Consider the following 15962-nt stretch of genomic DNA (forward strand, 5'->3'; position numbering starts at 1 on the left):
AGCATCAAGCTCTGCCCTGGCGAATGGCTGACAAAGTTCTGGGTTGGGGTTTCCACCGCAGTCCGGGAGTGGGACGGCTGGTGACGTGTTTTCCCCAAGAAATCCTTCTTTTCTGCTTCGAGGACGTCTTTCTCTGCGTCCGGAAAATTGTGAATAGGCGTTTTATGTTTTTTTTTTTTGGTCGTTGACTTTGGCTCGGAATTCTGTGAACTGAGTGACATCAACATATTATTTGTTCCCCGAGTGCTCAGGGTTCCTAGTAATTTGCCACACAGTTTATTCCAATTTTGTTTTTCCAATTTATTGGCGTACTCTGCGGGTTCTTTTGTTGAAAGGGCGATGCGCCGTTGCAATTTGTTGTTGCATTTTTGTTTCCTCCACCTTCGGGTAAGGCTTCCTCACGCCTCCCAAAGGTGTAAGGCGTGCGGATTCACGTTAGGATTATCTGTCGTTAATTGAATTTCTTTTGTGTATTTTTTGGCCTTCTCCACCAATCGGCTGGTCCATTCCTCGAATCAAATAACTGATCGTCCTCTTCTTCTACCTTCTCTTCTTCTCTGAAGGCTTTCGAATCCGTGATTCTTGCCTTCCCCACTCTGGTAAGTGTCCGCTTATGGTGGTGTTCAGTGGTTAATTGGACAATATAATGATGACTTCCCAGTGTTTCATCCAACCTGGACCACTCTATGTGGGTGTTCCCCTCGAAAAAGTCAGGTCTGGAGTAGTGTCTCTAGACACGCTGTTGCCGATTTGGGTCGGGTACTGGATATCATTCCGCAGGGTCAGGTGGTGTTACTACCCCAATGCTACCCCCCCCCCCCCCCCCCCAGTGCTACGCATACTCCCCATGCATACCCCTATGCTACGTGAGGAGCGTTGAAGTCACCCACTAAACGCATCTTATCCCCTTTGGTCACTTTGCGGACTGAACGGAAGAATCTGTACAAGTCTCCCAAGTTGTCGGAGGGTTGACTGTATGTGTTGAGTATGAAAAGGTGCCACAGAGTTTTTTTCCAAGGGTGTTAATTCAACGAGCGTGTGTTCCATCCTGTGTTGGATCAGGCGCTGTTGCGTCGTTAAGCACTTCGAGGTGCGAACGGCAGTACGGGTCTTGCCCTCGGCTGTATGCGTGTCGTAACTTTTGAGGTTAAAGGAGCCATGAAGAGAAAACAAAAGTTTGTTTTATTCGAAAGATTAGGTGTTTCATAGTACCCCAAGCGCTTTCCCGGAAGCAAATGATGCTTTATTCACTGATAAATAAGGCAATTTAAGCCAAAATTTTAAATCTCCCGCTAAAATTGAACATTCCGTGACGTGTACAATGGCGTCATAGAGCCGGTCCATGAAACAGATACTTAGTATGTCGACTCCATATAGCACCCACACGCGGGAGTCGATCGAGACGGCGGCCATTTTAAAAATACTAGTAAAACCTAGTGCACCCGCAGCCCTAGTCATGGAATCGCCTGATCCGGAGAACAAAACTCTCGCCGAGGAGCTCGGGCTTGCATTTAACTACCTCACACCACAATAACGCTCAATGCTTCTAAGTGCACGAGCGGCAAGAGTTGTGGGATACGCGGTGGACGGGAAAGCGACCATTCCGCGATAGCCACAACAGACGAACGCCCAGCCGTCGGCACCGCTGCCTCGTCAGCCCCGTCGCGACGGACGAATATAGACTGGTACGTATGTGCCGTATTTTGATTACGGTTAATAATAGTTCAATTTAAGTAGCAGTATCACTTATGCCAGTTGGCCGGTGTCGTGTATGGAAAGCCGTTCGCGCGAGCTCTCTGCTTCGACCAGAAAGATACGAGCGTCAATGCGCGGTGTTTACGGCATTTTTTTCCCCAAGGTCAGAGCGATTTGACGAAGTCGGCAACGAGCGCCAGCATGTTCCAGGAGTGAGCTAACGTAAGGGTCCCTGCCGTAACTGAACAAACTGAAGTTTTCAGTGGTTGTAAACTGGAAACGAGCTCGTAACGACAGCAGCAAACCAACACCATTCGAAACTTACGCGACGACTGGCACTATCTCGTCGCTTCTTGCTGTTCCTTACTCCCCTCGTTTCTATTTTTACCTTTGCTGGTTGGCGATATGACGGCCAACCTCCTGTGAAGGGATTACGATACGAAGCAAGGTCGCGGCTGTGCGTGCTGGAACGGTTCGTTGGCCCCGAAGAGCCTCGAACCCGAAAATTCGTCTGCGCGACGGCGAGATGTCGAGCTCGGCCGGCGCGCTAGTTTCGTACGCATTGGCGCACACGCTTGCGAGTTCGTTCGGACCTTCAACCGTTTACTCCACCGTTCTTTGTCATAAAAAGAATGTGCAGTATGTTTCACGGGCATTTAGCTCGCTATGCAAGCTGTAAGCCCTGCCTAACATGCGTTTGCTTTTGCCGGCCTCCGCCAATCGCAGAGCTTAGCCCATGTGACGGCATAGGTTCTGTTGCGGGAAATGAGCTGGTGGGTCGCATGACCATTCCCGTTTTTCCTAATTATGTAGCTTATTTGAGCGAAGTTTGCGTTATAAGTGGTGTCGTTATGGTTCTAACGAGGCAATCTTTCGAATGAACCAAACTTGTGTTTTCTCTTCATGGCTCCTTTAAGGGTTTCCATTGCAAAAAAAAAAACAATTGACAGAACCCATGAGCGCATTCCACAAACAAAATATATTGGTCACCTGATCTACAGCTCTTCCCCGCTGGTGTCATCGTCTTCACTGGTGCTGCTGCTGCCGTCACAGCTGCTCCGGTCCCACAGTACGTCATCGCCGAGTGTGAGCCCACAATTCGCAAAAAACTGCGTCACAACCGTGCGCGTACTGGCTGACCATACGGAAAGCACTCACCCGCACAGAGTAGCCAGGGAGTCCCTCTTCACAGTGAGCCCGGCTGGTATGAGTTCTCGATGGTCCACCGACAGCCACTCCGAGTATTCGCGGCGCAAAATGCCCTTGAAGGTGGCCCGCCACAACACCGCGAATCACCAGAATCATTACCACCAACACCGGCGACAGGACGCTGCTCATGAGAGCGCCCCGAAGCGGCGAACAGAAGAGGCCAAGTGTATTACTGTGAGCTCAGTAAGAGCAGGCAAAAAGCATTGCAAACGAACGTTAGACATAACTACTATACGAAACAGAGTCGGAAAGTAAACCAACAGTTGCGACTACTCCGTTGTGTCCCTGATTACTCGTTTGGCTTACCATAACCGGCGGTACAAGGTTCTGTTTCAATTGCAGGTCGACCCCCCAGCTTCAAATTTTCACATTTAAAGAAACAGGCCGACCCACAATCGTGTAAATAGTACGCTAAGCCCTTGTTGTGCGTTCTGAATGAGAAAGCATGAAGGTCCAGTTTAACACCTGAGATACCTTGCTTCCGCCTCCCGTTATCGAAGGGCTTTGTAATCTTGCCGCATGGAACGCTTTGCTTTGTGATCCGCCTTACGTTTTTTAATATTTTTGATCTGTCTCATACGCGCTCCGCCGCTGTGCGTTCCGGCCACCATGTAATGGGAAAGCTAACAAGGTCGTGAATTTCTCTGCGATGTTTTGGTGCAGACGACCCCGTCTCTGTACTGGCGAGTTTAGGCTTCTGCAATTGAACGCTTTTTGCTACGTAGTAGTATAGAAGGCTCTGTACGAAACCTTGTCGCCACGCCCTCTATACCTACTACAATTTCTTGTCCGCGGACATTTCCTTGCTCGGGCACTCCCCTAGGAAAGCATGCGAAGAATGTATACAGGAGGTAGAGGTGAACCAAACAGCTTCGCTGTAATAAAACTGCCCCCGGCCGTATGGTACGCCACCAGCAGCGGAGGCGCCGCGTGCCGAAGTTGGCTCACTGGTTTAGAAATGAGAGCTGCATGTCATATGCTTGGAACGCCGGCTGCTGAACGCGTGCTCCTGGCCCAAGAAGCATACACGTTGTCATAGCTACAGTCTAATCTCGGTGGCACCACTTGAGCTTGAAAGCGCCTACGCCTATTCGCAACTCCAAAATCACGACGTAGTCTGGCAACAATGTTGAAAACAGCCTACATGGCCGGCATATATGCACGTTCGAGGCGTAACTTTCCTTTGCTTCTGGGCTAAGATTCTTTACAGAGAGCTTTTATAGGATAGGTTCTGACCAAAACAGCCTGCGTCGACAAGAAATCGCGTCGACAAATCTGACGGCAAAGCGAACTTTCTGGTGAATGCTCTGTAGCGCTCATTCTAATGCGGGTATCTTGAAGAAAATTGCGCTGAAACTGACCGGTAGGACGACTCTGTCATCACGCCGAGTTTCGTTTACCTCTCATGAGTAGTTCGTTCACAGTGAAGATGTAAAGGTTACAAAATTCCCGGGTGCTACCTATACATGGCCATCTGCCTAGGGAGAACGGTTACAGAAAACGGCTGTAACTCTAGTTATCGAAAGTATCACGAACGAAGATATGTTAAAATTTGAAGCTAAGATGACTCTAACATCACCCTGAGTTTCATTTACTGAGTTTCATTTACATTAGCTTACAGTGAAATTGTAAATACTGAGGAATGTCCGTCTAGGGTTAATAGGTGGACTGCAACGGGCGGGCAACGGACAGCCCAATGTTTCTCCGCTGGAATAAAACTTTAGTGCTTCGAAGTTTCATTCAGCTTTGTAACTAGGAAGTATGCTCGGTCGCAAAGTACAAATATACGTGTTTTGTTTTGTCTATTCCTTGAAGTGCGCCCCGGTCGACGGAGCCACAAACAGCTCCGCTCGTCATCGCCCTTCACAGAGGGAAATGGCACTAAATTGTTTTTATTTTGCAGCTTCTTAGTGTTGTCTTTGATCGAGGCAGAGTACTAGCGACAATGCACTCTGTCTCTATGAAACACTGAATAACCTGGAACGGCTACAAGGACTGCAACAACTGCAGAGCCGGAATCGTGTTTGCTGGCAACAGACGTGCAGGAGACCAAGGGATTATAAGGTATTTTGATCAAGTGAGAGGCTTTTGACTGAGCCTGAGTTTCTGAAAGATACGACACCTGTGCAAGATTGCAGGACAATCTTGTTTCTCCAGCGCTCATTTGCTGCTTCCGGTAGGTTTATGCGTATTTCTGGCAGTCCCCGATAGATAAAATCGGGCTGCAGAGATGCTCCGTTGTGGGCGAATGAACGACAACTCAGTGAGAATATGTATGTACCTTGTTGTACCACACTCCCTTTTTCCCCTGAAGGGCATCAAGCAAGCGGGTTGTGGTACCCGTGAACATCTCCTAATCAATCACACAGCAGTTTTTACATCTACGCATGGCGATGTTTAAGATTAAGAAATGGCTACAGAGATTCTGAGGGCTCTACTAAAGCGTAAGCATTCTTACGTCGCTACTCCGTTTCATCACCTTACGTTCCTGTGGCACATTGAAGGACACCCCAACCCAGACCGATTTCGAGTTTTGTTAGATTGGTTTTTCTTATTGTGTCAGTCTCATAAGGACTCCGGACCACGTAGATCTTTGTGACTACGTCAGTTTATGTTCGCATTTTTGTGTTGTTTTTTTATTAATCGCGTGACGGTGCTGGATTAGAAACATATTTGTGGTTTCATTAGCTTATTTTTGGTTGCAGTTCCCTTTTTAGTTTTGTGATCTTGTTTTATGTTTCCTGAGCTGACACTCAATTTACTAGACATTGGTGATTTTGTTACTTCATTTTCAGTTGTTTCTTATCTTCATAGGATTTTTTTAGTTGCCTGCTACTGACGGTAATTGGCAAATTTGGATATAAATAGCGAAATCTGCAGATTTGGCCATAAAACCCGTATTGGGCGACTTTTGGCTTCGTTTTTTTTTTACTTAGTGCTTTTTCTTACGATGATTCACATCTGCACAATTATAACATTCAAATTCCCTAACTTCGCAGATCACGTAGTCTGGTGCAGATTCTGTTCGTGCTGGCGTACTCGCAAAGAATGCTATGCGTAATACATATTAGGGACGCATGATCAAATCTTCACCGCCCCTCACGTACTCTTTGTCATTTGGTTGTCGCCATCCCTGTTTCCGAAGGAATCCATGGAAGATTCTTAAATATCCGATTTCGGGGGTTGCCGCGGCGAAACCAGACCTGGGCTGTGAGGCACGCCGTAGTGGAAGGCTGACTACGGAATAATTTAGACAGACTGAGATTCTCTAACGTGCGCCGAATCTAGACTCATGGCTTTTTCATTTTTTTTTTCTTTCTCCTCCATCACACACAAAAAAAAAACAACCGTAGTGGCCAGGGAGCGAACCCGCGTCCTTTTGTGATCAGCCGCCGAGCTCCCCAGCCGCTGGGCCATCGCGGCGGGTTTACATAAGGATACAACGCAATCCACCCACCCTTCTATTCTCTGCAGTCAATTGTAACCCTCTGGGCCTTCTTTTCCGCCCACGAAAGGCGTGCTTCCGGGCTTCAGCGTGCGTTCACCCGGCAGCACACACCCAAGTGCGGAAAGCCTTCACCCGAACCTCGTTTTTCGTTTTACGCTTGTCAGCAAGCAAAGGGGCGGCGGGTTGTTTTCCGACGTTTCTTCGATTGCTATGCACGCGGTAAATTCGCGTGACGCTCGTATCGAGGGCGGTCTTGTCGGCGCGAGATTTTTTTTTTTTTTTTCGTTTTCTCCCCTGGATGTCAGGGTCACCGTCGGGACAGGCTGTCTGCTCGCCTCGCTTGAGGCGGTACTACCACCGGGCTCAGTAATTGCCAGGCGCGCGCGAATATTGAAGGGGCGAAAGTGGAAGAAGAAAGGAGCGGGCGGAAGGGGGGGAGCGTCCGTTTTCATAGAGCCAGACTACCGCGCGCTCGGCCAGCCTGCGCTGCTCGATGTCACGTAACCTAGATGCGCACCGCTGATTGAGACGGCTGCTGGTAAGGAGAACGCCGGCGCCGCAGCTCTTGCCTTTCAATAGGGAGGAAGAAAAGAAAGTAAGATTCGGAAGGGAATAAAATGAAACGGAAGACTGGGGAAGAAGGAGGCGGGTGAAAGCAACATTCAGGCGTTGATACGGCAATGAAAAAGAAACAAGCGAAATGCGCGCTCTTGGGATCAGGGACGCGCACACACCGTCGGCAGGCATTGCAGCACGAGTAGAATATTGCGAAAAAGGCTTGACGAACCCGCCGGCTGGCTGCGCCCAGTGCACCCGGCTGACGGCGCGACAGAAGCGTGCAACGACTCGACTTGGAAGCGACGACGTCGAAGACAGCGGTGACCCCCCGGAAGCAGTACCTGCGGAAGCAACACGTGCCGCCGGAAGGGCGACCAGCAGCTGTTCGATAGCGACCGAATCGAAACAACCTTACGGGGTGAGTCGCGGCCTCGTATTCATGCCCTGCCCGACTAATCTCTCTTCGAGGCGGTCCATTCAGCGGGGGTGAGATGTGATGTCCCTTTTCGCGGAGGCCTTCCTCTTTCTTCCGTTTGTTCGCCCGCGGGATAAGACAAGAGGTTAGCCGCCGGACCTCCTCGGTGCATGCCGTGCCGGGTCACCGAAACGCTGATTTTCGCGAAAGCATGGAGGCAGTTCGAGCGGGATTGTCGGGTTGGTGCGCCTGCGTGGCTGCGTCGAAAGCTGAAGCGTAGACTACAAACTGCTCATTAGCGAAAATGCCGCGCCGACAGTACCTTCAGGGCCCCCCGCAGACAGCGCCGCGAGGGCCCGTGTAAGACTGCGGTAACACGTCGACACGAGTGACTGGCGCCTCTGGACGCTCCTGGCAGTGTCTCGCGGCGCTTAGCTGTGGTGTATGACCGTTTAGCCTCCTTCGGCTACAGTGAACCCGCGTTTATGTGCCGGGCGATTACGCGAAGTCTTTCGCGCCGTATAATTAGCGTCCGTGGCTTTCTCGCGCACACTACGCTCGAGTCCGCCGCTCGCTTTCTCTCTACCCTTCCGTTTCACGTGCGGCTTCAGCACGAGGCACAATTAGGGCCTCGCTCGAGGCACCTACGGTCTGGCTTGTGTGACCTCTGCGAATATCTGGGTCTTTTGTTGCCCGGCTGGAATAGGGATGCACGGAGTCGTCCTCCACAGGCTCTCTGGCGAGCCCAGCAGAGGTTCTTGCGTAGAGAAGACAAAGAACTCCAAGGACACACTCGTTACGCGAAATCTCTACTGCTCGAGCTCAATTTGCTCGGCTCTGCCACGCGCCTCTACTCATTCAACCTTTTGGTTCGAGGTTGTCAGCCTTTATACCTCTGCCGGCTGGGTCAGGCTGATCGTTTACCGCCATTCGTGACCAGCGAAGTGGTGTCACGTAGGCAGCAACTTTCACTTTGCGTGCGCTGATGGGCTTTAAGATTGGCTGCTTCAGAGAAAATGAGGAAATGGGAGGGAAATGCGGGATAGAGTCGGGTGAAGGTGGTTGGCCTAGGGGGAGGGGAGAGGGGGAAAGGGCGAGTGCGGTCAAGGAAAATGTAGTCACGATGCGCAGACAAAAAACGCGTAACTCACGACAGGAGAAGGAATTGAGGCAAAGTGGTAGTTTTTTTAAAATCAGGAGCACTTATCAGCCACCCGCTTGCTACCAATTCTTAAATGTAGCACCACTTTAAGTAGAACGCAAACTGTGTACAAAAATTAGTACTAACGGCGCGTGCCGCATAAAGAAGGCGCATGGTGGCTCCATTGCTTGTTTTGCTCCGCATCACGTGGCAGCACTTATCCTGAACATGTAATTAAACACCTTTTACCTTGCAGTGCAAGTCACGAGTGAGTAACGATGTCGTTTCGAGGTCAGTCAAGCAGGCACGAAAAATGAGAGCTTTCAGTTGTAGTATGGGTTACTGTGCAAGTTGTTCCGGATTCTAAATAATCGTTCCGTCCGCCTGCTCTTGACCCAATACTAGATGGAAGGAACCGTGATGGAGTGGATATCGGGGTGTATCCTTCGCTTTCACTACCCATGAGTCGTGCTTTGCTACACATGATTCTGCTTCTCCACCATTTTTTCCTCAGCAAACAGCTGCGGAATTTCTACCATGCGACCATCCTGCAAGGGTTCTTTTTGTACTTGTACGTAGAAAAAAAGGAAGCTGGTAGAAACACCAGCGCAAGAATGGACAGAAAGTTCAGGGGCACATCTCCACGCTTACGCTTGTATCTTTTTTCCATGCGAGACCTCGACCATAGGCTTCCAGGGGCAAAGTCCCTTATGGGCTGGGGCTGTTGGCGTCTCCTGTCGTCGTCGTAATCGTCATCTATTGTAGTTACGGTACTAAAACACAGGGGAACTCGTTTACGCCTCGCACTAGAAAGTAACGCGTACTAAAAAAAAACCCGGAACACTCGTTTACGCCTCCCGCTAGAGAGCTTCGGGCTTCAAAGACTAGATACTTTTACAGCACAGCTGTACACCTCTATCCTCCAACGGTTTTCGCCTCCGTTGGCAAAAACGCCAAGGCGCCAAGAATACACTTATACACTGGATGCTTCGCCGCTCCACAGGTTTCACGTTAGTGGAGATGACCCGGAATTTTGTAGCGTGAGCTACACAGGCCGAGGTTGAGCAGTTTTGCGTGGCTCCTGGAAAGCCGTGCTGCGCATGCGCGAGGAGCAGTGCCGCCTCACGACGCACAGCTGGCGCTCCGGAGCCGCCACCGCCGCGACTGGATTGGATTGGAGTGGCATGGAAATCGTTTTAGCGGCAGTAACCAAGATATTCAGCTAATCCTAGACAGTCAAAAACCTAAGAATAACCAGCTGAACTTTAGCTCACGCTACGTATATCCTGTCATAGCCGAGGTAAGCCACTGCTAATTTTTTTATTAAAGAAACTTTTATTGAAACGCATTTTTATTATTGCAAAACGCTAAAGGTTCTTTGAGACATAATGTCTCTCATTGTGTCACGAGTTACAAGAGGACGGACGAACAAACTGTGGGAAAGTAACCTAAGAAGGCTTACGCACTAAAATTGCCAAAGCGAGAAATAAATCAAAATTATAAAAACGGCGTCATGGTTCAGTGAGAGTAGTGTACATGATCTTCCCGTTGTTTGGTTTGCTCTTGTTTTGTGTCGTGCACTCGTTTGGCTTCGCTGTTCATCCACTTTCACACGGTTTATTGTGCCCGATTTCTTGTTCTATTCCCAGGAAGAAATCCTGCGTTCTGCTTTGGCCTTTCATAAAGAATATCTGTTTATGGCTACGTGGATATCAAATTGATTCCCTTTTAGAAGCATTAACCATGCGAATGACAAAAACGCGCTTTAGAATTAGCAAATATTGATGTCTAAGAGGAAGAAAGGGCAAAAATTATTCTCAAGTGTACGGAAAAAAATCTCACTGTGTTCCTCTAATAGATTTCCGTCCCTCTGGGGTGACCACTAATTCTTTCCTTTACCAGGATAAAATGTACTTATTCATGGCGCATTACAAAGATAACTATATTATAATATATATTTTTAAGATTTTGCGTCTAAGGGAAAAATAGCCCCACAATATTCACGAATATCTAGACCAAATAAAGGGCTTATGACGCGCCCTCCAGATCCATGTTTTGTAGTCAAACGGGTGGCTGAGGGTGGTAATCAAGGAGTCGAGGCATTTGAGTTGAGGTGCTTTAAGCGAACGTGTTGCGGAACCGGGCAGCCCGATAGAAATTTGTCGCCTACGGCCTGCATGGCAGTGGCGAGGCAGAAGGGCCGCTTTGGATAAGAATGGGGCAAGAAATTGGTCGCGTATTTGCTAATTTTAGTTGGAATGGCGTCGAAGGGCGATAGCATTTCCCCCGCGCAACCCCGTACCTCTCCTCCTCCCTACCTTTTCTGCCTGATTTCCCCTTCCCCACCTCCCACCTGAATGGAATAGGAATAATGTTTATGGTGGTCATATATGGATTACATTGATGAATATACAGGAGGAGGTCCCAGAGCAGGTGGCTGTAAGAGGACCTCCCCCTTGCCCCTTACGCTTGACTGTTCTTAACCTCCACTCTCCCGAATACCTTTCTCTACACACCACTACCTTCTACTTCCTTTCCTTCTTAATGCACTTCATCCGTCATTGCCTCCTTTTTCTACCTCCGTATACCCTAATTTTTCATCTTCTCCCCCCCCCCCCCCTCTCACTATTTTTCTTTCCTTCACTTCCCACCCTTCCCTCCTCCCCGTATTTCCATTCCAATACCGAATTTAAGTTCGTTGTGCGGACCGCCTCGGGCTACGAAACGCTTCCTACGGAGCCGATACTGCTACAGATGCCAGACGCCAAATTTTTAAAGACGAAAGTCTTTCCTGGGCTAATTAAACGCTGATATTTTGGTGTCTGTCTGTGCCTGACTTCCCCTAGATTTAGCCTTCCGGGCAAATGCTGAAACAATTCGTCAAAAAGAAGTTTATATGGGCGGAAGTGTTCCAAACTAATAAAGCTGGTGGCGCTGGTCTTACATGTCCCCATTACTTAGCGACAAGGAAACCTCAGGCACACTTGCGATGCAATGTGAGTACCTAAATGGTAGTCCCCGCGTTCATTTAGTTAAGAACATACATTGGACAGGATCTTAAAACAGCAAATCAAAATACAACGCGTCAAAAATGGCACAGAAAGGCTCCAGCTTGTGCGAGATAAAAGCAAGAACAAATAGAATAGAGCTTCCGCTCGTGCTGTTCCAGGCAGAACCGAAAAAGAAAAAGAAAAAAAGACGCGCGCTGTCTAGACAGATGGTGCGAGCGCAGTGTGAAGGCAGCAAAGCTGAATGGAACTGAAGTAGTAGTAGTAGTAAACGTTTATTGGAGCAAAAGGGAAAGGGAAAAGGGTGGTGGTGAAGCGTCCCTAGTCCAGGATGCCTCTCGACCGGGCCGACTCAATGGCCCGAGAAACCAAGGCCCTCTGGCGGGCCGGGTCCGGGCTGGTCAGCTCAGTCTCCCACTGCTCCGGGGTGGGGAAGGGGGGTGGGTTAGGGGAGTGGGGACAGGAGTATACGAGGTGGAATGTGGTGAGTGGGGTGTCGCAGTGTTGGCATTGACGGGGGTAGATAGTGGGTGCGATCTGGTGGAGGATGACGTGGTTGTAAAAGGTACCGGTCTGAAGGCGACGATATATTATGGCTTGCTGATTGGTTAGGGAGTGGTGTGGAGGGGGGTAGACTCGGCGGGTAAGGGTGTAGTGGGACAGAAGGGCATTGTACGTGTTATAAAGAGGAATTTGGAGGAGGTCGTCGTTCGTGCGGGGTGATGGAATCACTTGACCATCGGTGGAGAATGCCCGGAAGTGCAGAGCTCGGGCGGCGGCGTGGGCCGCTTCATTCCCCGGAAGGCCGGAGTGTCCGGGAGTCCAGACGATCGTAATGGTGGTCTCGTCAGGTAGACGCTGGAGGAGTGGAATGGCCTGGGGTGGGGCTACACCTGCCTGGTAGAGGCGGCATGCCTGCTGTGAGTCGGAGACTACAGTGATGTGCGGATGCTTGGCATGGGTGGTGGCTGCGAAGGCGATTGCCAAAGCTTCTGCCGTCTTTATTTTGTTGGTGTGCGTGGTGACAGCCGTGGAGATTCGGCCAGCGTGATTTAGGGTGACCAACGTTGTGCGTTGAGCGCAGTAGTCATAGGCGACGTCAGTGTAACGGACCTGGGGGTCATCTGCTAGCTTCTTCATGAGATAGCGGACCCGCGCTTCCCGACGGCCTCTGTTGAAGGTGGGATGCATATGTCGTGGTATGGGGGAAACGAGAATACGGTGCTTGATGGTAGTTGGGAGGCGTTGTGGTCGGTCTTGATTTAGCGGTGCAGGGTAGCCGAGCGTGCGGAGAACGGAATGGCCAGTTGGCGTTAAGCTGAGGCGTTAAAGTTGGGAGTTTCGCTGAGCCTCCACAAGCTCGCCAAGTACGTTGTGTATGCCCAGCTTGAGCAGTTTGTCCGTAGAAGTGTAAATGGAGAGGCCAAGAGCCGTTTTGTATGCTTTACGAATGAGGGCTTCAATTTTAGCGGTTTCTTGTGGTCGAAGATTGAGGTACGATGTGGCATAGGTGATTTTGCTGATCAGGAGAGCTTGGACCAGACGACAAATTTCCCATTCAGTGAGGGCGTGATGTCGGCTGCGGATTCTGCGAATAAGATGGGTTAGGCGAGTAATGGATGTCTGGAGTTGCGGAATGAGCGCTGTACCCCTGCCGTCCCGATGGAAGGGGACGCCGAGGACGTGGAGGGTGGTCACGGAGGGGATAAGGTCGCCTTGAATCGACACTTCAGGATCAGGTGTGGGAGGAGGAGGGCGGCCACGTGATCGGGCCCGCAGGATGAGAAGGGCTGATTTGGCAGGTTCACAGGTCAGGCCCCTGGGACGTAGGTAGTTGACGGTGGTGTCTACAGCTTTTTGGAGGGCGTCTTGCTGTTCTCCACTGGAACCAGAGGTAGTCCAGAAAGTAATGTCGTCGGCGTATATGGCATGTTGAAGGTTGGGTATTTTGTTCAGAAGAGTAGGTAGTTCAAGTAATGTGATATTGAAAAGTAGGGGGGATATTACAGATCCTTGCGGTGTCCCTTTAGGGGGTGTTCTGATGATGGCCGAGGTTAGACTTCCGAGCTTGATAGTAGCCGTGCGCTCTCGGAGAAACGCCGCAACGTAGTTGAAGGTGCGAGACCCGCAGTGGGTGGCGTTGAGGTTGTCTAGAATCGCTTGGTGAGTAACGTTGTCAAATGCGCCTTTTGCGTCCAGCGCAAGGATGGTGCGAGGCGTGGTGCGGCTGAGATGGTCTAGCACCTGCTCCTTAAGTTGTAAAAGAATGTCCTGCGTTGACAGTTTGGCGCGAAAACCAAACATTGTCAGTGGGTGTAAATGCTTTTCTTCGAGGTAGTCGGTGAGGCGGTGATGTACAAGTCGCTCGAACAGTTTGCCAATGCATGAGGTAAGGGCGATCGGACGTAGTGATGTTAGCGAAACAGGTTTGTGGGGTTTTGGGAATAAATTAATTTCCGAATGCCGCCACTGCTCTGGAAGAGTGCCCTTCGTCCAGTGAGTGTTGAACAGTTGCAAGAGGGAGTCGAGGTCAAGGATGTCGAGGTTACGAAGGAGGCGGTTTGTAATACGATCTTTGCCAGGTGTGGTATTACGTTTCAGATTAGTTAATATGGCCTGTAATTCTTCCATGGTGAACGGGGCGTCGAGTGCAGGGTTGGGATTCGTTACGAGTGGAGCGAGAGGGGATGGTGCGAGAGTTGAGCGGAGAAGGGGTTACGTGCCAGGGGCGGCTGGCGGCTAAGAAGATACACGGTGAATTTTTTCTCATTCAGGGCTTTCGACTTAAGAAGACTGCGTCGCATGCCCGTAAAATATCTCGCTGAGCGAAACAGCAGCGACAAAAGAGTCCGGTCGGGGAAATTGATTTTTAAAGCTATCCGCGCCGTAGAACTCCCTGCGGCGCTATATTGCGCCCTCAGGGTGCAACAAGACATTAATGCTTTCGAATTCCAATCTCGTTAGAAATACTTAGGTGTCTTAGGAGTTTTCTTTTTTTGGAAGCATTAATGGCTACCTGGCGCATGTTTTCATGCGTTTAATTGTGGGCGTGTGCATGTCCGTCATAAAAGAAGACCGGCATTTCAACACCGCTTCTCATTCAGATCCTATAGATGGAGAGGAATGCGATTATACGCGAAGCCATGGTGATAGAGATTATTAGAGCCTTCATTCACTCTATGCCCGAGTTTGGAGCGGGATCGAACGCCACAGCCTCTAATATGTGGAGCCGGATTCCTTTGTCGCTCGTCATATCACTAAACGTTTTAGAGATTATAAACCGGTAATTGTATTCACAAAAAGGTGGAGAGAATTCTTCTATTGACGACCATCCATGTTTTTCTTCTAATGTTGCCTTGGATTACTCGGAGATATGCAAAAGTCTGCGAATGTTTTAGCAGGACTTCACGACTTGAAACCTTGTCAATGTCGTGTTTGGCAGTGACGTCGGCATGACCGCGTTTGCTAGGCCTTGCGTCGCTTGCGATTCACAAATAGGCAGTCGAATAACCCAGCTGGCGGACCAGTAAAAACTATGGGAAGAAACGAGCCCTTTCTTGCACACTCTTAATCTGGTTACACATAAGTTCCTCTCAATGAGAGTAACTTTGTTGCAAAAAGTTCCTCTTATTTAGCAGTAACATGTGATCCACTTAAAAGTTTTAAATACTGAGGAACGATGCCCCACATGAATACGCAAGGCTGTATGTGAAATAACGAGCCAACTATTCTTGTGTCCGGAACGCTGTTTCACATAACGTTGCTGTTAATTTATGTGGAAGGATGTTCCTTATAACTGTATCTACCTTTTCGGCTAAAAAGGCAGTTGTACTCCGCTTCCTCTGCCACATTATGTAGCAGACGAAACACCCGAAAAAATGCCACACATAAAAGAAAACTTGAAAGTCAAAGTCACTGGGTACATACTTTATTTATTAACGTGCATTAACATAAAAAACATTTTTACAACTATTACGTGGTGCTTGTGTAATATGCACACAGAGAAAGGTTGTGACGGGAAGCCCTTGCCTGTCGTAACCTGTGCAACACTGCCGTTAACATTAAAACATTGTGACGCAACCAAAAATATACACCTCAATTGGAGAACGTAAGGCATCCAGCCCAGCCTTAGGACAACAGAGACTCACAGAAACGTTTCCCTGAGTAGTTTCATTATAGCCGAACTTAAATTTTGAACCACGAAATACACTACATACAACACAATTGTCATGTGAGTTTATCAAAATTCCACGCTTTTTCGACACATACACACGAAACAGCAATGCTAATCAAGAAAGATGCAAAAGAAACAGGGTAGAAACACAGCAAATTGCAACACGTCAGTACAATAGGTTCTGGCTCTCGCATCATGAGGGTCGTTTACTTATACCCAACACGAGTGCATTGCAGAAAAAATAAACGTTACAGCAAGAAGTTCTACGTTCTCAAGGATTAGTGAAGCATGCAAGAAATGTGAAAAGATGCCAA

At 49.2% G+C, this 15962-nt stretch overlaps 1 protein-coding gene across 1 annotated transcript in view; it reads left to right on the top strand.

Moving 5' to 3' along the window:
- Positions 1-6721: 6721 nt before the first annotated feature.
- Positions 6722-15962, top strand: part of LOC144179054 (acetylcholinesterase-1-like) — a 65401-nt gene continuing 56160 nt past the window's right edge. The window contains exon 1 of the mRNA XM_077707235.1: positions 6722-7328. The gene's annotated coding sequence lies outside the window, so the exon portion shown is untranslated. The remainder of the gene's footprint in view (positions 7329-15962) is intronic.

Source organism: Haemaphysalis longicornis, unplaced genomic scaffold, assembly GCF_048455015.1.
Source record: "Haemaphysalis longicornis isolate Haplotype H1 unplaced genomic scaffold, Haemaphysalis longicornis Haplotype H1 scaffold_4, whole genome shotgun sequence".
NCBI lineage: Eukaryota > Metazoa > Arthropoda > Arachnida > Ixodida > Ixodidae > Haemaphysalis > Haemaphysalis longicornis.